This window comes from Aotus nancymaae, unplaced genomic scaffold (genome assembly GCF_030222135.1).
Source record: "Aotus nancymaae isolate 86718 unplaced genomic scaffold, 86718_ANA_hifiasm-v0.15.2.pri h1tg000014l, whole genome shotgun sequence".
Lineage (NCBI taxonomy): Eukaryota > Metazoa > Chordata > Mammalia > Primates > Aotidae > Aotus > Aotus nancymaae.
The window spans coordinates 57,128,643-57,153,264 of NW_026988425.1; the positions used below are offsets into that span (position 1 = coordinate 57,128,643).

At 35.3% G+C, this 24,622-nt stretch overlaps 1 non-coding gene across 1 annotated transcript; it reads left to right on the plus strand.

Moving 5' to 3' along the window:
• Positions 1-2,248: 2,248 nt before the first annotated feature.
• Positions 2,249-2,354, plus strand: LOC135274993 (U6 spliceosomal RNA). Its single transcript, XR_010342721.1, has one exon. It is a non-coding gene; the product is annotated as a U6 spliceosomal RNA (small nuclear RNA).
• Positions 2,355-24,622: the final 22,268 nt, after the last annotated feature.

Here is a 24,622-nt window from a genome sequence, read left to right on the forward strand (position 1 = left end):
ATATCCAGGCTCAGAGTCAAATCAAGAACACAATACCATTTACAACAGCCATGTAGAAAATATAATACCTAGGAATACAGCTAACCAAGGCAGTGAAAGATATCTACAAGGAAAACTACAAAACAATGCTGAAAGAAATCAGAGACAATACAAATAAATGTAAAAACATTCCATGTTCTTGGATAGGAAGAATCAATATCATTAAAATGATCATATTGCCCAAAGCAATGTACAGATTTAATGCTATCTTTATCAAACTACCAATGTCATTCTTCACAGAATTAGGAAAAAAACTATTTTAAAATTCATATGGAACCAAAAAAAGAGCCTAAATAACTAAGGCAATCTTAAACAAAAAGAATGAAGCCATAGGAATCACACCACCTGACTTTATACTATAAAGTCAAAGAACCCAAACAGCATGGTACTAGTACAAAAACAGTTACATAGACCAGTGGAACAGAATGGAAAACTCAGAAATAAAGCTGCTTACTTAGAATCATCTTCTCTTTGACAAGGCCCACAAAAGCAATCAATGGGGAAAGAACTCTCTATTCAACAAATGGTGCTGAGATAACTGACTAGCCATGTAAAGAAGAATAAAACTGGACCCTTATCTTTTACTATATACAAAAATTAACTCAAGATTAATTATATTAACTCAAGATGACTTAAATGTTAGACCTCAAACTTTAAAAATCCTAGAAGAGAACCCAGGATATACCATTTTAAGCATAAGCCTGGGCAGAGTTTTTGTCTATGTCCTCTAAAGTAATTGCAACAAAAATAAAAATTGACAAGTGGAAACTAATTAAGGAGTTTTGCACAGCAAAAGAAACTATCAATAGAGTAAACAGACAATCCCCAGAATGAGGGAAAATATTCACAAACTATGTATCTAACAAAGGCAAAGGTGTAATATCCAGAACCTATAATGAACATAAACTAATCAACAAGCAAGAACCAAATAACCCCATTAAAAAATAGGCAAAGTATGTGATAAGACACTTTCCCAAAGAAGACATACAAACGACCTACAAACATGGAAAAATACTCATCATCACCAATCATCAGATAAATGCAAGTCAAAACCCACAATGAGATATCATCTCATACCAGTCAGAATGGCTATTATTAAAAAGTAAAAACAAACAAACAAACAAACAAACAAACAAACAAACAGATGCTGGGGAATCTGCAGAGGAAAAGGAATGCTTATTCACTTTTGGTGGAAATGCAAATTATTTCAGCCCTTGTGGAGAGCCGTTTGGAGATTTCTCAAAGAACTTAAAACAAAACCACCATTTGACCCAGCAATCTTCTTACTGAGTATATAACCTGTATATGTTTGTTCTCACATTGCTATAAAGTACTACCTAAGACTGAGTAATTTATAAAGAAAAGAGGTTTAATTGGCTCATGGTTCTTCAGGCTGTACAGAAAGCATGGCTGATGAGGCCTCAGGAAACTTACAATCGTGGCAGGAGGCAAAGAGAAAAGAGGTACATCTTGCATGTCTGGAGAAGGAGGAAGAGAGCACAGGGTGAGGTGCTACACACTTTAAAAAATAACAGATTTCATGATAACTCACTCACTATCATGAAAATAGCAAGGAGGAAGTTTGCCCCCATGATCCAATCACCTCCCATCAGGCCCCTTTTTCAACATTGGAGATTGCAATTCACTATGAGATTTGGGCAGGGACACAAATTCAAACCATATTATAACCGAGAGAAAAATAGATCATTATACTGAAAAGACATGTGCACTTGTATGTTCATTACCACACTATTCACAATAGCAAAGACATGAAGTCAGCCTAGGTACCCATTAATGGTGGATTAGCTAATAAAAAAAAAAAAAAGTGGTACTTGTACACCATGGAATACAACACAGCCACAAAAAAGAATGAAATTATGTCCTTCGCAGTAACATGGATGAACCTGAAGTCCGTAATCCTAAGTGACACAGAAACAGAAAATAAAATACCACAGTTTCGTTCTTATAAGTGGGAGCTAAATATTGAGCACATATGGGCATAAACATGGAAATAACAGACACTGTGGACTACTAGAAGGGGAGGGTTGGAAACTACCTATAGGGTACACTGTGGACTACTGGTAGGTGAGGGTTTGAAAAACTGCCTATTGGTAGCTTACTGACTGGATGCAATATTTAACAATACATAACAAACCTGCAAACAAAACCCCTGTATCTGAAATAAAAGTTAAATTAAAAAATAAAAATAGCGCTCGCTTCGGCAGCACATATACTAAAATTGGAACAGTGCAGGGAGATTAGCATGGCTCCTATGAGGGGATAACAGGCAAATTCGTCAAGTGTTCCATATTTTTCAACTCAATGAAATAAAATGAGAAAGCAAGATTCGAGAAAAAAGAGTGAAAAGAAATGAACAAAGCCTCCAAGAAATATGGGATTATGTGAAAAGACCTAATCTATGTTTGATAGGTGTACCTGAGTGTGATGGAGAGAATGAATCCAAGCTGGAAAACACTTTTCAGGATATTGTCCAGGAGAACTTCCCCAACCTAGCAAGGCAGGCCAATATTCAAGTCCAGGAAATACAGAGAACACCACAAAGATATTTCTCAAGAAGAGCAACCCCCAAAGTGCATTATCATCAGATTCACCAGGGTTGAAATGAAGGAAAAAATGCTAAGGGCAGCCAGAGAGCAAAGTCGGGTTACCCACAAAGGGAAGCCCATCAGATTCACAGCAGATCTCTCAGCATAGATCCTACAAGCCAGAAGAGAGCAGGGGCCAGTATTCAACATCCTTAAAGAAAAGAATATTCAACCTAGAATTTCATTTCCAGTCAAACTAAGATTCATAAGCAAAGGAGAAATAAAATCCTTTATGAACAAGCAATTGCTCAGAGATTTCATCATCACCAGGCCTGCCTTATAAGAGCTCCTGAAGGAAGCACTAAACATAAAAAGGAACAACCAGTACCAGCCACTCCAAAAATGTGCCAAATGGTAAAGAACATTGAAACAATGAAGAAACTGTATCAACTAATGGGCAAAACAAACAGCTAGCATCAAAATGGCAGGATCAAATTCACAGATAACAATATTAACCCTAAATGTAAATGGGCTAAATGCCCCAGTCAAAAGACACAGACTGGCAAATTGTATAAAAAGTTAAAAACCATCTGTGTACTGTATTTAGGAAACCCATCTCACATGCAAGAACACATATAGGCTCAAAATAAAGGGATGGAGGAAGATTACCAAGCAAATGGAGAGGAAAAAAAAAAAGCAGCAGTTGCAATCCTAGTCTCTGATAAAAGAGACTGTAAAGCAAAAAAGATCAAAAAAGACAAAGAAGGGCATTACATAATAGTAAAAGGATCAATGCAACAAGAAGAGCTAACTATCCAAAATATATACACACCTCATACAGGAGTATGCAGATACATAAAGCAAATTCTTAATGACCTACAAAGAGACTTAGACTTCCACACAATAATAGTGGGAGACTTTGACACTCCACTGTCAATATTAGACATATCAATGAGACAGAAAATTAACAAGGATATCCAGGACTTTAACTCAGATCTGGACCAAGTAAACCTAATAGACATCTACAGAACTCTGCACCCCAAATTCACAGAATATACATTATTCTCAACACCACATCACACCTATTCTAAAACTGACCACATAATTGGAAGTAAATCACTCCTTAGCAAATGCAAAAGAATGGAAATAATAAAAGTCTTTCAGACCACAGTGCAATAAAATTAGAACTCAAGATTAAGAAAATAACTCAAAATAACTGCACAACCTCATGGAAACTGAACAACTGATTCTTGAATGTTGACTGGATAAACAATGAAATGAAGGCAGAAATAAAGGTGTTCTTCAAAACCAACGAGAATGAAGACATAATGTACCAACATCTCTGGGACACATTTAAAGAAGTGTCTAGGGGAAAATTTATAGCAATAAATGCCTACATGAGAAGCAAGGAAAGATCTAAAATCGATATGCTATCATCAAAATTGAAAGAGCTAGAGGAGCAAGATCAAAAAACTCAAAAGCTAGAAGAAGACAATAAATTACTAACATGAGAGCAGAACTGAAGTAGATAGAGACACAAAAAAACTCTTCAAAAAATCAATAAATCCAGAAGCTGGTTCTTTGTAAAGTTCAAAAAAGAGCACTAGCTAGATTAATAAAAAAGAAAAGAGAGAATAATCAAATAGATGCAATAAAAAATGATAAAGGAAATATCACCACCGATTCCACAGAAATACAAACTACCATCCGAGATTACTACAAACATCTCTATGCACATAAACCAGTAAACCTGGAAGAAATGGATAAATTCCTGGGCACTTGCATACACCCAAACTTAAACCAGGAAGAAGTTGAAACCCTGAATAGACCAATAGCAAGGGCTGAAGTTAAAGCAGCAATTAGTAGACTACCAACCAAAAAAAGCCCAGGTCCAGATGAGTTCACAACCGAATTCTAACATACAAAGAGGAGCTGGTACCACTCCTTCTGAAACTATTCCAAAGAATCTCAAAAGAGGGAATCCTTCCCAAATCATTTTATGAGACCAACATCATACTGATACCACAACCCAGCAGAGAGTCAACAAAAAAAGGAAACTTCAGGCTTATATCCATGGTGAACATAGATGCAGAATCTTCAATAAAATACTGACAAACTGACTGCAATAGCACATCAAAAAGCTTATCCATCACGATCAAGTAGGCTTCATCCCAGGGATGCAAGGCTGGTTCAACATACGCATGTCTATAAACATAATCCACCACATAAACAGAACCAAAGACAAAAACCACATGATCCTCTCAATAGATGCAGAGAAGGCCTTCCACAAAATTCAACAGTGCTTTTTTCTAAATTATCTCAATAAACTAGGTTTAGATGGAACATATCTCAAAATGATAAAAGCCATTTATGACAAGCCCACAGCCAATATCATACTGAATGGGAAAAAACTAGAAGCATTTCCTTTGAAATCTGGCACTAGACAAGGATGCCCTCTCTTACCACTCCAATCAATATAGTATTAGAAGTTCTAGCCAGAGCAATCAGGCAAGAAAAAGAAATAAAGGGGATTCAACTAGGAAAGGAGGAAGTCAAATTGTCTCTATTTGCAGATGATATGATTGTGTATTTAGCAGACCCCATCGTTTCAGCCCTAAATCTTCTGAAACTGATAAGCAACTTCAGCAAAGTTTCAGGATACAAAATCAATGTGCAGAAATCACAAGTATTACTATACACCAATAACAGACTTAAAGAGAGCCAAATCAAAAGTGAACTCCCATTCACAATTGCTACAAAGGGAATAAAATACCTAGGAACACAACTAACAAAGGATGTAAAGGACCTCTTCAAGGAGAACTACAAACCACTGCTCAGTGAAATAAGAGAGGACACAAACAGATGGAGAAACATTCCATGCTCGTGGTTAGGAAGAATCAATATTGTGAAAATGGCCATACTGCCCAGAGTAATTTACAGATTCAACGCTATCCCCATCAAGCTACTTATGACCCTCTTCACCGAACTGGAAAAAAACTACCTTAAACTTCATATGGAAACAAAAGAGAGCCCACATAGCCAAGACAATTCTAAGCAAAAAGAACAAAGCTGGAGGCATCACCCTACCTGACCTCACACTTTACCACAAGGGTACAGTAATCAAAACAGCTTGGTACTGGTACCAAAACAGAGATATAGACCAATGGAACAGAACAGAGGCAATGGAGGCAACACCACACATCTACAACCATCTGATCTTTGACAAACCTGACTAAAACAAGCAATGAGTAAAGGAATCCCTGTGCAATAAATGGTGTTGGGAAAACTGGTTAGCCATGTGCAGAAAACAGAAACTGGACCCCTTCCTGACACCTTACACTAAAATTAACTCCAGTTGGATTAAAGACTTAAACATAAGACATAACACCATAAAAAACCCTAGAAGAAAACCTAGGCAAAACCATTTAGGACATATGCATAGGCAAGGATTTCATGACTAAAACACCAAAAGCATTGGCACCAAAAGCCAAAATAGACAAGTGGGATCTAATTAAACTCCAGAGCTTCTGTACAGCAAAAGAAACAATCATTAGAGTAAACCAGCAACCAACAGAAAGGGAAAAAAGTTTCGCAATCTACCCATCTGACAAAAGGCTAATATCCAGAATCTACAAAGAACTAAAACAGATTTACAAGGAAAAACAAACATACCCATTCAAAAGTGGGCAAAGCACATGAACAGACACTTTTCAAAAGGAGACATTTATGAAGCCAACAAACATATGAGAAAATGCTCATCATCACTGGTCATTAGAGAAATGCAAATCAAAACCACATTGAGATACCATCTCTCACCATTTAGAATGGTGATCATTAAAATATCTGGAGACAACAGATGCTGGAGGGGATGTGGAGAAATAGGAACATTTTTACACTGTTGGTGGGAGTGTAAATTAGTGCAACCATTGTGGAAGACAGTGTAGCGATTCCTCAAGGACCTAGATATTGAAATTCCATTTGACTCAGCAATCCCATTACTGGGTATATATCTAAAGGATTATAAATTGTTCTTTTATAAAGACACATGCACACGTATGTTCATTGTGGCACTGTTTACAATAGCAAAGACCTGAAACCAACCCAAATGCCCATCGATGATAGACTGGACAAAGAAAATGTGGCACATATGCACCATGGAATACTCTGTAGCCATAAAAAATGATGAGTTTGTGTCCTTTGTAGGGACAGGGATGAATCTGGGAACCATCATTCTCAGCAAACTGACACAAGAACAGAAAATCAAACACCACATGTTCTCACTCATAGGGAGCTGTTGAGCAATGAGAACACTGAACACAGGGAGGGGAGCATCACACACTAGGGTCTGTTAGTGGGAGACAGGGGTGGGTAGGAATTTTGGGGAAGGATAACATGGGGAGAAATGCTAGGTATAGGTGACAGGAGGATGGAGGCAGCAAACCACATTTCCATGTGTGTACCTGTGCAACAATTCTGCATGATCTACATATGTACCCCAGAGTCTAAAGTACAATAAAAAATACAGAGAGAATATAAAATAAAAAATAAAAATAAAAGTTATTGCCATACCCAATGTCATCCAGATTTTCTCTTATATTGTCTCCTGGCAGTTTTGTGATTTTGCATTTTACGTTTAGGTCTGCATTGTATATTGAGTTCATTTTTGTGAAGGGTGTAAGGTTTGTGTCTAGATTGTTTTTCTTGTTTTTGAATATTGATGTTCAGCTGTTCTAGCACCATTTATTGAAAAGACTATCTTTAATTTATTGCTTTTGCTGCTTTGTCAAAAGTCAGTTGACTCTACTTATATAGGTCTAATTTTGTCTCTTATTCTGTTTTCTTGATCTGTTTGCCTCTTCTCTCACCAATATCACAGTTTTGGTTACTGTTGCTTTATGGTAAGTCTATATGTCAGAATGTGACAGTTTTCTGACTTTGTTCCTTTTCTTCAATCTTGTGTTGGTTATTTTGGGTCTTTTGTCTCTTGAAAGAAATTTTAGAACTACTTTGTCAATATCCACAAAATAATTTTCTGGAATTTTGATTAGAATTGCATTGAATCTATAGATCAAGTTGGGAAGAATGAACATCTTGACATTATTGAGTTTCCTATCCATGAGCATGGCATCTTTCTCAATTTATTTTGTTCTTTGATTTCTTTCATTAGAGTTCTGTAGTTTTCCTCATACAGATTCTGTACATATTTTGTTATGTTTATGCATAAGTATTTCATTTTTGGGGGTGCCAATGCAAATGATAGTATGTTTTAAATTTCAAAGTCCACTTGTTCATTGCTGATATATTTGAAAGCAGTTAATTTTTGTATATTAAACTTGCATCCCATAACCTGGCTGTAACTGCTTATTTGTTCCAGGAGATTTTTTTTCTGGTAAATTCCTTTGGATTTTCTACATATACAATCATGTCACTGGCAAACAAAGACAGTTTTGTATTTTCCTTTCCAATTAGTATAATCATTGTTTCCTTTTCTTGTCTTATTGAATTAGCTAGAACTTCCAGTACAATGTTTTAAAGGAGTAGTAAGGGGAAACCTCCCTGCCTTGTTTCTGATCTTTTTGGGAAATCTTCTCCTTTTCCCCATTAATTATTAATATGTTAGCTGTACATTTTTTGTAGGTATTCTTTATCCAATTGAAGAAATTCTCTTTATTACTAGTTTGCTGAGAGTTTTAATCAATGAGTGTTCAATTTTGTCAAAATTCCATTTATATATATATTAAAATAATGATGTGATTTTTCTTCTTGAGACTATTGATGTGATGGACTATATTAATTAATCTTTGAATGTTGAACTAGCCTTGGATTTCTGGAATAAATAACACTTACTTATGGTGTATAATTCACTTCATAAATTGTTGCATTCAATCTGCTATGTACTTTAAGGATTTTTGCATCCTTGTTTATGAGAGATTTTGGTGTGTGGTTTTCTTTGTGATATCTTTAGTTTTAATATTAGAGTAATGTTGACTTCATCACATGAGTTAGGAAGTATTCCCTCTGGTTTTATATTCTGGCAGTTATCGAATAGATATAATTTATCTAAATGTTTGGTAGAGTTTGCTAACAAATCCATCTGGGCAAGAGAATTTCTGTTTGGGAACGTTACTAATTTTTGATTCAATTTCTTTAATCAATAAAGGCCCATTCAGGCTGTCTGTTTTTTCTTGTGTGAATTTTGGCAGATTGTGTATTTCAAAGAATTGGTTTATTTCATCTATGTTATCAATTCTGAGTGGCATAGAGTTGTTAATAATATTTATTTATTATGTTTTTAGTGTCTATGAGATCTGTGATGATGTCTCCTTTTTCATTTCTAATGTTAGTTATTTGTGTCTTCTCTTTTTATTCTTAGTCTGGCTGGAAGTTTGTTGATTTTGCTGATCTTTTCAAATTACCAACATTTGGTTTCATTGTTTTTTTTATTGATTTCCTGTTTTTAGTTTATTGATTTTTTGCTGTAATTTTTATTTTATTTCCTCTGCTTGCTTTGGAATTGATTTGCCTTGTTTTCTGGTTTCTGATGGTAGAAGCTTAGATTATTGATTTGAAATATTTATTATTTTCTAACATATAAATTTTAATATTAGAAAATTTTCAAAGCACTGCTTTGCTGCATCTACAAAGTTTGATAATTATATATTTATTTTCATTTAGTTCAAAATATTTTAAAGTTTTTCTTGATATTTATTTTTTGATCCATGTTGTCTTAGTCCATTTTGTGTTGCTATAAATAAATAAGATAAGTAATTTATGAAGAAAGGACATTTATTTAGCTCATGTTTCTTCAGGCTGTACAAGAAATATACTGCTCATATCTATTGGATTTTGATGAGGGCTTCAAGCTGCTTCTGCTCATGACAGAAGCTGAAAGAGAGCGAGTGTGTGCAGAGATCACATGGTAGGAGGGAAAGAAAAGGGTGGTGAGGATGTGCCAGGCTCTTTTTAATGGCCAGTTCTTGTAGAAATTAATAAAGTGAGAACTCACTCACTCTCAATGGATTGTATCAATCTTTTCATGAGGGATCTGCTCTCATGACCAAATATCTTCCGTTAAGCCCCACCCCTAAGATTGGGAATTGTATTAGTCTATTTTCATGCTACTAATAAAGACATACTTGAGACTGGGCAATTCACAAAAGAAAAAGGTTAATGGACTTTCATGTGGCTTGGGAAGCCTCAAATTGTGGAGGAAGGCAAAGAAGAACAAGTCATGGCTTACTTGGCAGCAGAGAAGAGACGAGCTTGTGCAGGAAGACTCCTGTTTTAAAACCATCGTATCTCGTGAGACGCATTCACTGTCATGAAAACAGCACAGGAAAGAACCACCCCATAATTCAATCACCTCCCACTGGGTTCCTCCTATGACTTGTGGGAATTGTGAGAGTTAGAATTCAAGATGAGATTTGGGTGTGGACACAGCCAAACTATATCATTCCAACCCCTTGTTCCTCCCAAATCTCATGTCCTGACATTTCAAAACCAATCATGCATTCCCAACGATCCCCCAAAGTCTTAACTCATTTCAGCATTAATTAAAAGTCTACAGTCCAGTGTCTCAACTGAGACAAGGCAGGTTTATTCTGCCTATAAGCCTGCAGAATCAAAAGCAAGTTAGTTACTTCCTAGATACAATAGGGTTATAGGAACTGGATAAATACAACCATTCCAAATGGGAGAAATTGGCCAAAAACAAAGGGGCTACAGTCTGAAATGCAGCAGGGCAGTCAAATCTTAAAGCTCCAAATGATCTCCTTTGACTCTATGTCTCACATCCTGGTTACCCTGATGCAAGAGGTGGGCTCCCATGGTCTTAAGCAGCTCCACCTCTGTGGCTTTGCAGGGTACAGCCTTCCTCCTGGCTGCTTCCATGGGCTTAGTTGAGTATCTGTGCTTTTCCAGGAGCACAGTGAAAGGTATTGGTGGATCTATAATTCTGGGATTTGGAGGATGGTGGCCCTCTTCTCACAGCTTCTCTAGGTGGTGCCCCAGTAGGGACCCTGTGTGGGGGCTCCAAGCCCATATTTCCCTTCTGCACTGCCTTAGCAGAGGTTCTCCATGAGGGCCCCACTCCTCCAGCAACTTTTGCCTAGGCATCCAGGTGTTTGCTTACATCTTCTGAAATTTCAGCAGAGATTCACAAACCTCAATTCTTGACAACTGTGAACCCGCAGGTTTAACACCATGTGGAAGCTGCTGAAGCTTGGGGCTTCCTTTCTCTGAAGCAATAGCCCAAGGTGTACTTTGGCTCCTTTTAGTCATGGCTGGAGCAGCTGGGACACAGGGTACCAAGTACCTAGACTGTACACAGCAGAGCGACCCTGAGCTCAGCCCACAAAACCATTTGTTTTCTCCTAGGCCTCTGAGCCAGTGATGGGAGGGGCTCCTGTGAAGACCTCTCACATGCCCTGGAGACATTTTCCCCATTGTCCTGGAGTTAACATTCAGCTCCTTATTACTTATGCAAATTTATGCAGATGGCTTGAATTTCTCCTCCAAAAATGGGATTTTCTTTTCTATCACATTGTCAGGCTGTAATTTCTCGAACTTTTATGCTCTGTTTTCCTTTTAAAACTGAATGCCTGTAATAGCACTCAAGTCACCTCTTGAATGGTTTGCTGCTTAGAAATTTTTTCCACCAGATACCCTAAAACCATCTCTCTCAAGTTCAAAGTTCCACAAATCTTTAAGGCAGGGGCAAAATATCACCAGTCTCTTTTCTAAAACATAACAAGAGTCACCTTTGTTTCTGTTCCCAACAAGTTCCTCATTTCCATCTGAGACTACCTCAGCCTAGACCTTATAGTCCGTGTTGCTATCAGCATTTTTGTAAAAGCCATTCAACAAGTCTCTAGGGAGTTCCAAACTTTCCCACATTTTTCTGTCTTCTTCTGAGACCCCCAAACTGTTCCAGCCTCTGTCACCCAGTTCCAAAGTCACTTCCACATTTTTGGGTATATAGGGCAGCATCACACTCCTGGTACCAATTTACTATATTAATCTGTCCTCACACTGCTGATAAAGACATACCTGAGACTGGGAAATTTACAAAAGAAAGAAGTTTAATGGATTTACAGTTCCACGTGACTGCAGAAGCCTCACAATCATGGCAGAAGGCAAGGAGGAACAAGTCACATCTTACATGGCAGCAGCAAGAGAGGAGCTTGTGCAAGGAAACTCCCATTTTAAAAATGATCAGATCTCATGAGACTCATTCACTATCATGAGAACAGTGCAGGAAAGACCTGCCCCCATGATTCAATCACCTTCCACTGAGTACCTCCCATGACATTTGGGAATTATGAGAGTTACAATTCAAGATGAGATTTGGGTGGGGACACACCCAAACCATATCCGGGATCAAATTTCAGCATGAGGTTTAGTGGGGACAAACATCCAAACTATAGCAAATATGTCATGTAGGTAAGTCATTTAATATCGAAATGTTCTGGAATTTTTTGGCTATCTTTCTGTTATTTATTTCCAGGTTAATTCTATTGTGGCCTGAGAACAGGTATTGTGTAATTTCTATTCTTTTAAATTTGTTAAGGTGTGTGCTTTACAGTTTAAAATTTGCTCTAGCTTGATGAATCTTTCACTTGAGCTTGAAAATAATGTGTAATTCTCTGTTGTTGGATGACATAGTCTATGATGTTGATTATATCTAGTTGATTTATGGTGCTGTTGAGTTCAACTATTTCCTCACTGATTTTTCTGCCTGCTGGAAGTATCCATTTCTGATAGGGGGCATTGAAGTATCTTACTATAATAGTGGATTCATATATCTCTCTTTATAATTCTGTCAGTTTTTGCCTCTTGTATTTTGATGTTTTGTTGTTGGATTCGTAAATATTAAGAATTGTTATGTTGTCTTGGAGAATTGAACCCTTTATCATTATGTAATGTTATTGTTTATTCTTGATAATTGTTCTTGCTCTGAAGTCTTCTCTGTCTAAAATTAATGTAGCTACTTCCATTTTTCTTTGATTAGTTTTACAAAGATATATATTTCTCTATCCCTTCACTTTTAATGTGTATGTTTCTTTATATTTAAAGTGGGTTTCTTATAAACAATATATCAATGGGTCTTGCGTTTTGATTTGCTCTAGTCAAATCTTGGTCTCTTGAATGGTATACTTAGACCTTTGAGATTTAAAGTAATTATTTATATATTTGGATTCATATATATTATATTTGTTACTGTCTGCTATTCATAGAGTTTGTAATATATATTTACAACAAATTCAAGTCCACTTTCAAATAACACTATAAATCTTCACAGTAGTGCAAGTGCATCATAATATTAATAACAAAATAATTCTAATTCCTCCTGTCTGTCTCTTATATTATTGCTGCAATTTATTTCATACATATGTGTATATATGCTACACATAATCAAATACATTGCTACTATTATTATTTTGAGCAAACTGTTGTCTCTCAGATCAATTGATAATAAGAAAAATAAAAGCTTTTATTTATCTCACATTTATTCCTTCTCAAATCTACTTTTGTTCTTTACTTGGATCTAGGTTTTTAGCTTATATTAGTTTTCTTCTCTCTGAAGAAATTTTTAAAACATTTGTTGCAAGGCGGGAGCATTAACAAAAATTTCCTCTATTTCTTTTTTTTTTTCTGTATTGTGATTATGATGGTGGCTTCCCTAATAAAGCTGATGAAAAAAGAAATGAAAGCTGCTATAACAAAGTAGACTTTAGGGCAAGAAGCATGACTGCACAAAAAAAAATGCGATGTTTCATTAAGATGAAGAAATCAATCTGCTAGAGATTGATTTAAAATTTTTAAAATTTCCTCTATTTTTAAATTTCATTTGAGGAAGTATTTATTTCTCTTTCACTTTTGAAGTGTAATTTTTCAGGGTACTGAATGTTAGGTTGCTGTTTTTTTCTCTCAATGCTTGAAACATTACACTGCATCCTCTTCTCATTTGCATGCCATCTTAATCCGTTTGAGCTGCTATACAAACTACCATAGACTGCATGCTGTATAAACAACAGACATTTATTTCTGACAATTCTGAAAGCTGGAAGGTCCAAGATCAAGGTACTGGCAAGTATGGAGTTAGATGAGGGCCTATTTCCTCTTTGACAGTCATCTTCTCACTGTTATTCCACGTGGCAAATGAGGTGAGAGATCTCTCTGGATTTTTTTGGTTTTTGTTTGTTTGTTTTTTAATAGGGGCACTATTCATGTTCAACAAGGCCTCTGCTCTTGTAACTTAATCATCTCCCACAGGCCCAACCTCCTGGTAGCATTACTTAAGGGGTTACTATGTCAACATGAATTTTGAAGGAACATAAGCATTCAACCCATTGCACATGGTATCTGAGAAGTCGAATGGAATTTTTATTTTTGCTTTTATATTACAGGTAAGGTGTTTTTCCCCTCTGGCTTCTTTTAAGAATTTTTCTTTAATTTTCTTCAGTTTGTATGTGATATACCTGGGTTTAGTTTTTCTGGCATTTATTTTAATGAGTGTTCTTTGAGTTCCCTAGATTGGTGGTTTCGTCTCTGTCATTAATTTAAAGGAAATTTTTAGTTGTTTTTATCTCAAATATTTCTTTTGTTCCTTTTAATATTTCTTCTCCTGGTATTCTCTTTACTTTATGTTACACTTTCTGTAGTTGTTTCACAATTCTTGGATATTCTAATCTTTTTTTCCCCATTTCTTCTTAGTTTTGGAAGCTTTTATTAATATATTCTCAAAGCTCACAGATTCTTCCCTCAACTATGTTTAATCTACAGATGATCTCATCAAAGACATTCCTCATTTCCATTGGAGTGTTTTTAATCACTAGCATTTCTTTCTGATTCTGTCTTGGAAGCTCTATCTCTTTACTTATTTACCCATCTGTTCTTGATGTTATTTACCTTTTCCATTAGAGCCCTTAGCATATTAATCATAGTTGTTTTAAACTCCTGCTAACTCCAACATCTCTGCCATATGTGAGTCTAGTTATGGTGCTTGCTCTATCTCTTTAATCTGTGCCTTTTGCCTTTTAGTATGCTTTAAACTTTTTGTTGAAAGCTGATAGAATGTATTAGGTAAAAGAAAATCCAATAAATAGGGCTTCAGTAGTGTATGGTAAGGCATAGGGTGAAAGAAGGCAGTTCATAGTCTTATAATTAGGTCTCACTTTCTTAGTAAGCCTATGCCCCTGTGCTGTCAATTTCACCAGTGCTTCTCAGTCCTCATCCAACCTGCTTAGGTGGGGAAGGATTACTAGAATGAGCTAGAATTGGGTATTTTTCTTTACCCTAGTCAATCAGCCTTTGATAAAATGCAAGAGGTTAGGCTTTAGTAAAATAGTTTCTCTTTAAGGCAGTTCTTGTTACAGACAGAATGCCTTAGTGTCTTTCAAAATACTTTCTTCTCCTTTACTGCCAATGGAAGGATAAGGGTTTTTTTTTCTTTTCCCTGATACTTACCATGATAACCTGATCAAACTCCTGGAGGGAAACTCATAAAAGTGTGGGGTACCTACAATGTCTGGTCCTCCTTGCAGTTTTTAATCTCTCAGATGTGTCCATAACAAGCCTTCACCAATTTGTCAGTGACTGTGTAGGTTTTTATACCCTGGTACTGGTCCCTAGGGGAGGTTTCTGCTTGTGGGTTTTTGCTCCAGTATATTGTAATACTCCCTGTCTCTCTCTCCAATTTTTGGAAAAGCCATTTTTTCTGTGACCTCACTTGTCTGATGGATCTAAGTATAATTATTGATTTTTCTGTTGGTTTAGCTTTTCATTTGTTGTCAGAATGGAGAAACAACTTCCAAGTTCCTTACATACTGGACTGGAAACTAAAAGTCTCATATTGCCCTTTCATATTAGGTTTAATCCTAGGCATTTAATATTTTAAAATTGCAATTTTAAATTGGATCTTTTCTACCATTTCATATGCCAACTAGTGTTACATGGAAGCTATGTTTTCTCTGTATTAATTTCACTCAGTCATTTTGCTAAATTCTTTTATTACTATAAACAATTTTTTGGTGGATTCTCTTGTTTTTTCAGATATACAATCATGCTGGGTCACCACAGTGTACAACCAGAATACAATGGGAATAGCGGCTTCTGAGTTTTGCAACATGATGGATATATAATTGTATCTCTTATCTAAATTGCTTGAGACCAGAAGTATTTTGAATTTTTGATTTTGAATATTTGCATATATGTGATGGGATACCTTGGGGGATAGGACCCAAGTCTAAACATAAAGTTCATTTATGTTTTACACACACCTTATATACATAGGGTACAGTTAATTTTGTATAATATTTAAAATAATTTGTGCATGGAACAAGCTTTGTATATATTGAACCATGAGAAAGCAAAGGTATCAGGTTTGAAAATTTCTACTTCTGGTATTATTTTTATATTCAGAAAGTTTTGGGTTTTAGGGTATTTTGGATTTTGAATGTTCAGATTAAAGATGCTCAACATATACATATATGTATATAAAATATGTATAATATATATAATATATGTATTCTATTAAAGATAGCTTGAATTCTACTTGTTAATGTTTAAAAAAATTTAGGTAGAGGAGAGTTTTTTTTGAGTATAGATGATATTTGAAATTATCAATGTCATTGTGGTTATAAGGAAGAGCAAGTATATAGATAGAGAAGGCAGGAAAAATAGATTAAAGTTGAGGAAACACCAGAATTTAGAGGGGAAGAGGATAAAAGGCATAGGGATGCAGTAAAAAGAGCATCCAAGGGAAGATATAACTGCCTGATAGTGATTTAAAGTGCCCAAAATGTAAGTTATTTGTGCTTCAGCAAAAGTTCCAGTGATCAGTAGAAGTAACATAATCAGGATACCACTTCTTTGGTTTGGAAGAATAAAATGTATTGGCTCCGTAGAGTTGAGGTAGAATTTATAAATGATGTATAAAATAAAAAAGTACCTCTTATTTGCTGCAACATTGCATTCAGAAGCAATCAGACAGGGCTACTGAGCTCAAGCCCTAAGATGAAGTAAAATGAAATCCTTCCCTTCACATTCTGAAACACTGAACCATTTCTTGTTTACCTAATGTTTCACAAAATTGAATCTGTTACTCTCTAGAGATACTTCACATCAGTTCTCTGTTAGCAACAACACAAAGTGATTCTCAGTTGTCCAACATTTTCTCAGAAATATTGCTGTATAGTGCATATTTCAGCAATGTTTTTTAAAGAAATGGTCAATTTACTCAATTGGAAAGTGCAGATAGAAGTGGCAGAATAACTGCATCACAAGTGAGATCTTGCATATTTTGGAAGTCCATAAATGTGTAAAATAAATTTATTGAGTAAATAATTCAGAGAATAGCTTAGTTTCCTTTGAGAATTTTTCTATTACCTATCTTGTATTTCCCTTGTTAACTCAATATTTATCTACCTGTGGAGTATATTTACTATTTTAGAGATTTTTTTTGACATATAAATTTAGAGCGTTATTCTTTGAACTCATTCTTCTACCTAATTATAGAAATATTGGTTCCACTGGGAGTTGATCTGAAAAATTCCAGGTTCATAAGAATTTTTTTTTTTTTTTTTGATGGAGAGGGAACAGGACAGATGAAGCAGAAAAGCACAGAGGCTGCAGAAAGGAAGAAACATGGATAATGTTGAAGGGACCTGTGTCTATATATTAGTCAACTCCAAGGATTTCTACCTGAACTATAGGAAGAAAAGTGCTGCTGGAAGCAACTCTTTTTATGAAACATTCTTTGAGATTTGGGAACAGACATCACGGACTTGGTGCCCAGAAGATATTTTTGGTAAAATGCCTTAGCTAGGTGTCTAAGATAAAGCTCTGGAGATAATCTTCCTTGAGTTTAAACCCCAGATCTACAAATTTCTAGTTTTGTGACAATGGACAAATTACTTTCCCCATCCTTGGTTTCCCATCTGTATTAGTTCTCTAGCTGCCATAACAAATCGCCACAAACTTGGTAGCTTAAATAACAGAAACTTATTGTTTCATGATTTTGGCCTCCAGAATTCTGACATCAAGGTGTCTGCTGGGCTATTCTCTCTTAGGAGGCTCTGGATGAGAATTTGTTTCTTGCCTTTTCTAGCTTCTAGGGTAATCATTGATTGGAGGTCCTTGGCTTGTGACTGCATTGCTCCAATCTTTTCCTTTGTCTTCACATTCTCTTCTCTCTCTCTGTCTGTGAAATTTTCCTCTGCATCTCTCTTAAAAAAGAGACACATTGGATAGGAATGGTAAGAGAGGGCACCCTTTTCTAGTGTCAGTTTTTAAAGAGAATGCTTCCAGTTTTTGCCCATTCAGTATGTGATATTGGCTGTGGGCTTGTTGTAGATAGCTTTTATTGTTTTGAGATACATTCCATCGATATGTAGTTTATTGAGAGTTTTTAGCATACAGGGCTGTTGAATTTTGTCAAAGGCCTCTGCATCTATTGAGATAATCATGTGGTTTTTGTCTTTGGTTCTGTTTATGTGATGGATTACATTTATAGATTTGTATATGTTGAACCAGCCTTGCATCCCCAGGATGAAGCCTACTTGATCATGATGAATAAGCTTTTTGATGTGCTGTTGCATTCAGTTTGCCAGTATTTTATTGAAGACTTTTGCATCAATGTTCATTATGGACATTGGCCTGAAATTTTCTTTTTTAGTTGTGTCTCTGCCAGGTTTTGGTATCAGGATGATGTTGGTCTCATAAAATGAGTTAGGGAGTATTCCCTCTTTTTGTATTGTTTGGAAAAGTTTCAGAAGGAATGGTACCAGCTCCTTTTTCTACGTCTGGTAGCATTCAGCTATAAACCAGTCTGGACCTGGACTTTTGGAAACCATAATTTTCAGCAAACTGACACAAGAACAGTAAACCAAACACCACATGTTCTCATTCATAAGTGGGTGTTGAACAATGAGAACACATGAACACAGGGAGGGGAACATCACACATTGGGGTCTGCTGGGGGGTAGGGGGCTAGGGGAGTGATAGTAGGGGGTGAGGAGGTTGGGGAGGGATAACATTAGGAGAAATACCTAATGTGGGTAACGGGGAGATGGAGTCAGCAAACCACCATGGCATGTTTGTACCTGTGTAACAATCCTGCAAGATCTGCACATGTACCCCAGAATTTAAAGTATATATATACAAGAGAGACATGTGTGATTGGATTTAGGACCCACACAGATAATCTAGGATAATCTTTCATGATGTTAAGATCCTTGGCTTAATCACATGTACAAAGATTCATTTTCTTTATGAAGATAATATTTACAGGTTTTGAAACTGACTCAAATAGTCCCATAGATAGTTTTTGGATAAATATTAGAGGCTGACTCTTCTTAAAGATTTTTACTTTGATGTAATCTCTTTTGTCTATTTTTGCTTTTGTTGCCTGTGCTATAAGGGTCATATAAAAAAATCATTATACACACTGTATTAGGGTTCTCTAAAGGGACAGAACTAATAGGATAGATGTATACATGAAGGGGAGTTCATTAAGGAGTATTGACTCACATGATCACAAAATGAAGTCCTGCAATAGGCCATCTGCAAGCTGAGGAGCAGGAAAGTCAGTTTGAGTCCTAAAACCTCAAAAATAGGGAAGCCAACAGTGCAGCCTTAAGTCTGTGGCTGAAGGCCTGAGAGCCCTTGGAAAACCACTGGTGTTGAGTCCAAGAGTGGAAAGCTGAAGAACTTGGAGTCTGATGTTTGAGGGCTGGAAGCATCCAGCAGAGAAAAAACATGACGGACAGAAGACTCAGCAACTGTGTTCCTTCCATGTTCTTCTCTCTGTTTTATTCTAGCCAAGCTGGCAAATGATTAGATGGTGCCCACCCAGATTGAGGGGGTCTGCCTCTCCCAGTCACTTATTCAAATGTTAATCTTTTGCAACACCCTCGCAGACATATCCAAGAACAATACTTTACATTCTTCAATCCAATCAAGGTGACATTCAGATTTACCATCATACACACTAATGTCATGGAGCTTTTTGGTTTTGTTTTCTCCCACAGTTTTACTGTTTCAGGTCTTACATTTAAGTATTTAATCCATTTTGATTTAATTTTGTATGTGGTATGAAATAAGGGTCTAATTACATTTTTCTGCCTGTGGATATCCAGTTTTCCCAACACCATTTATTGAAAAGCCTGTCCTTTCTACCCTGTGTGTACTTGGCATCCTTTCTACACTGTGTGTACTTGGCATCCTTTCTACACTGTATGTACTTGGCATCTTTGTAAAATATCAACTGGCTATAAATTAATGGATTTATTTTTGGGCCGTTCTGTTCTGTTCCACTTGTGTAAGTGTCTGTTTTTATGACAGTACCATGCTGTTTTGGTTATAATCGCTTTGTAATATATTTCAAAGTAAGGGCATATGATTGTTTGTTCTTTTTACATGAGATTACTTTGGCTATTTTGGGTCTTTTATGGTTTCATATAAATTTTAGGATTGTTTTTTGCATTTCTGTGAAGGATATTATTGATATTTTTATGTGAATTGCATTGAATCTGTAGATAGCTTGGATAGTATAGACATTTTGAAAAGATTAATTCTTTTGATTCATGAACACAAGCTATCCTTCCACTTATTGGTGTCTTCTTCAATTTCTTTCATCAATGTTTTATAGGTTTCAGTGTATCCATATTTAAATCCATTACCAAGTATCTTACTGTTTGTAGCTCCTGTAAATGAGATTTTCTTGATTTCTTTTTTCAGATTGATTGCTGTTAGTATATAGAAATGCTAGTGATTTTTGTGTTTTGATTTTGTATTCTGCAACTTTACTTATTCATTTATTAGTTCTAACCGTTTTTTTTTTTTTTTGTTGTTGTTAGAGTCTTTAGTGTTTTCTGTGTATAAGGTCATGTCATCTACAAACAGGGACAATTTAAGTTCTTCCTTTCCAATTTGATATCTTTGATTTCTTTCTCCTGCCTAATTGCTCTGGCTATGACTTCCAATACTATATTGAATAAAAATGGTGAAAGGGGCATCCTTATCCTATTCTAGATCTTAAAGGAAATGTTTTCAACTCTTTCCTGTTCAGTATGATGTTCCCTGTGGGTTTGTCATGTATGGCCCTTATTGTGTTGAGGCACATTCCTTCTATACCTAATTTGTTGAGAGTTTTTATCAGAAAGATATGTTAAATTTTGTCAATGCCTTTTCTGCATCAATTGAGATGCTCATGTGGTTTTTGTTTTTGATTCTGTTAACGTGATGTATCACATTTATTGATTTGCCCATGTTGAAACACCCTTACTTCCTTAGACTAATCCTACTTAATCATGGTGAATATTCTTTTTAATGTATTGTTGGATTTGGTTTGCTAGTATGTTGAAGATTTTTGCATCTATGTTCATCAGGAACATTGGGTGGTTGTTTTCCTTTTTTGTTGAATATCTGGTTTTGGCATCAGGGTAATGCTGGCCTTGTAAAATGAGTTTGGAAGTAGTCTCTTGAAGTTTTTGGAAGAGTTTGAGGAGAATTAGTATTAGTTTGTTAAATGTTTGGTAGAATTCAGCAGTAAATTCTGGTCCTGGGCTTCTCCTTATGAGGGACTATTTATTACTGATTTAATAAATCTCCTTACTAATTATTGATTTTTTCAGATTTTCTATTTCTTCAAAATTTAATCTTGGTAGCTTATATGTGTCCAGGAATTTATCTGTTTCCTCTAGGTCATCCAGTTTGTTGGCATATAATTGTTCATAATAGTTTATTATGATTATTTGCATTTCTGTGGTATTAGTTGTAATGCCTCCTTTTTTTTAAATCCCTGATCTTATTTGAGCCTTCTCTTTTTTTGCTAAGTTTAGCTAAAGGTTTGTCAGTTTCATCTTTTCAAAAAATCAACTCTTCATTTCATTAATATTTTATGTTGTTTTTCTAGTCTCCATTTCATTTATTTCTGTTCTTATGATTATCATTTTCTTCCTTCTACTAATTTTGGACTTTGTTTTTGTTTGTCTAGTGCCTGCAGGTGTAATATTAGGATGTTTATTTGGATACTTTCTTTTTTCATGTAGATATTTAATAGTATAATTATTATAGTAATTATAATCTTTTTTTCTTAGAATTGCTTTTTCTGTATCTTGTAGGTTTTGGTATGTTTTATTTCCATTTTCATTTGTCCTAAGAATTTTTTATATTTCCATTTTTATTTCTTTATTGACCCATTGATTGTTCAGAGCATGTTGTTTAATTTTGATGTATTTATGATTTTTCTGAAGTTTCTCCTGCTATTGATTTCTAGTTTTATATATTGTGGTGAGAAAAGATACTTGGTATAATTTTATTCTTCTTATATCTGTTAATACTTGTCTTGTGACCTAATGTACAGTCTATACTGGCACATGTGCCATGTGAAACTGAAAAACATATTAAACTGATAAGAGTGTATATTCTTCAGCTGTATCTGTCTGCTATGTCCATTTGATCTAGAGTACAGTTTAAGTCTGATGTTTCATTGTTGATTTTCTGCCTGAATAATCTCTCTATTCCTGAAATGGGGTGTTAAAATTCTCTACCAATAATATATTGTAGTCCATCTTGCCCTTCAGATCTATTAAAATCTGCTTATATATTTAGGTGTTTCTATGTTGGGTGCATATGCACTTATAATTATTATGTCCTCTAGCTGAATTGACCCTTTTATCTTTACACAATGATCTTCTTTTTTGTTTTTTATAGTTTTTAACTTAAACTCTATCTGACATAAATATAACTACTTCTGCTCTATTTTGGTATCCATTTGCAAGGAATATCTTTTTCCATTTCTTTACTTTCAGTCTATGTGTACCTGTATTAGTCTGTTTGCACACTGCTATAAAGAACTACCTGAGACTGGCTGGGTGCAGTGGCTCACACCTGTAATCCCAGCACTTTGGGAGGCTAAGGTCGGAGGATCACTTGAGACCAGGAGTTTGAGATGAGCCTGGCCCATATGGTGAACTCTGTCTCTACCAATAATACAAATATTAGCTGCGTATGGTGGTGCATGGGGGTAGTCCCAGCTACTCAGGAAGCTGAGGCAGAAGAATCACTTGAACCCAGGAGGCAGAGGTTGCAGTGAGCCAAGATAACACACTGGACTTCAGCCTTGAAGACAGAGCAAGACTCTGTCTCAAACACAAACAAACAAAAAGAACTACCTGAGATTTGGTAATTTATAAAGTAAAGAGGTTTAATTGACTCACAGTTCTATGTGGATAGGGAGGCCCCAGGAAACTTATAATCATGGCAGAAGGTGATGGGGAAGCAAGGCATATCTTACGTCATAGCAGGAGAATGAGAGCATCAAGGGAAGTGTGACACTTATAAACCATGAGATATTTTGAGAACTCACTCACTCTCAAGGGAACAGCATGGGGGAAATCTGCCCCCGTGAATCAGTTGCCTGCTACCAGGTCCCTCCCCTGACACATGAGTATTACAATTCAACATGAGAGTTGGATGGGGACACAGAGCTAAACCATATTAGTATTCTTACAGTGACTTAAATCACTGATAGGCAGCAAATGGTTGGGTCTTGTTATTTGTTTTTTTTAATCCATTTAGTCGCCCTATGTCTTTCAATTAAAGAATTTAATCAATTTACATCAAAGGTAGTTACTGATAAGAAAGGACTTCCTACTGCCATTTGGTTAATTATGTTTTAGTTTTTTTTGTAGATTCTTTCTTCCTTTCATCTTCTCTTACTGTCTTTCTTTGCAGTTAGGTGATTCTTCTCTAATAATATGTTTTGATCCTTGCTTTCTATTTTTTTGTGCATCTATAATAGGTTTTAGTTTTGCAGTTACCATGAAGCTTACCAAAAAATCCTGTTTTAAGCTGATATCAATTTAACTTTGATAGCAAAAAATCCTGTACATTTTTACTCCATTACTTCCTATTGTGATTTTTTGATATCATGATTTATTTTTTATATTTCATATTCTTTAACAAATTATTATAGCAATTTAAAGATAGTTGTCTTTCAAATTTGATATTGAAGATATAAGCATTTGACACACTATTTTTGCCGTATTAGGGTATGCTATATTTCTGTATTTACTTTTACCAATGAGTTTTATATTTTTAGATAAAAATAAAAATAAAAATATAAAAATAAATAGTGTTACTCATTACTATCTTTTTATTTCACCTAGAAGAACTCCGTTAGCATTTATTGTAATACAGGTTTGGTAGTGATGAACTCTTTCAGCTTTTGTTTTTCTGAGAATCTTTTGTCTCTCTTTCATTGTTGAATGATAGGTTTGCTGGATACAGTATTCTTGGTTTTCTTCATTGACTTTTTTTTTTTTTTAGCACATTGTATATGTCATCCCACTCCCTCCTGGCCTGTAAGGTTTCTGGCAAAAATCTTGCTTCTAGATGTATTATAACTCCTTTTTGTATTATTTCCTTCTTTTCTTTTTCTACTTTTAGGATCCTGTTTTTGTCTTTAATTTTTGACAGTTTGGTGATATCTTGGGAACATCTTATTTGGATTGGATCTGATTAATGTCCTTTGATGTTCTTGTATGGGAATATTTATATTTTTCTCCATGCTTGAAAGGTTTCTGCTATTATTATTCTTTAGGTAAGTTTTCTATTTTTCTTTCTCTATTTCCTTTTTAACTCTAATGACTTGAACATTTTTATTTTATCCCATAAATCCCAGAAAGCTATTTCTTTCATTCTTTTTACTTCTTGCTTTTCTGATTGAATATTTCCAAATGTTGTGCCTTTAAGCGCACAGATTTTTTCTTCTTCTTAATCAAATCTGCTGTTGAAGCTTTCTACTGAAATTTCAGTAGAGTTATTGTGTTCTTTATGATTTGTGATTTTTATTGTTTCTATTTGTCAAACTTCCCATTTGTTTATGAATTGATTTCCAAATTTTATTTAATTTTCTATTCATATTTTTGCAGCTCCCTGAACTTCTTTAAAAGCATCATTCTAAATTATTTGTCAATCATTTCATAGATCTTTTCTTATGGGCCCTTTATTGACCCTTTTATTTATTTTTA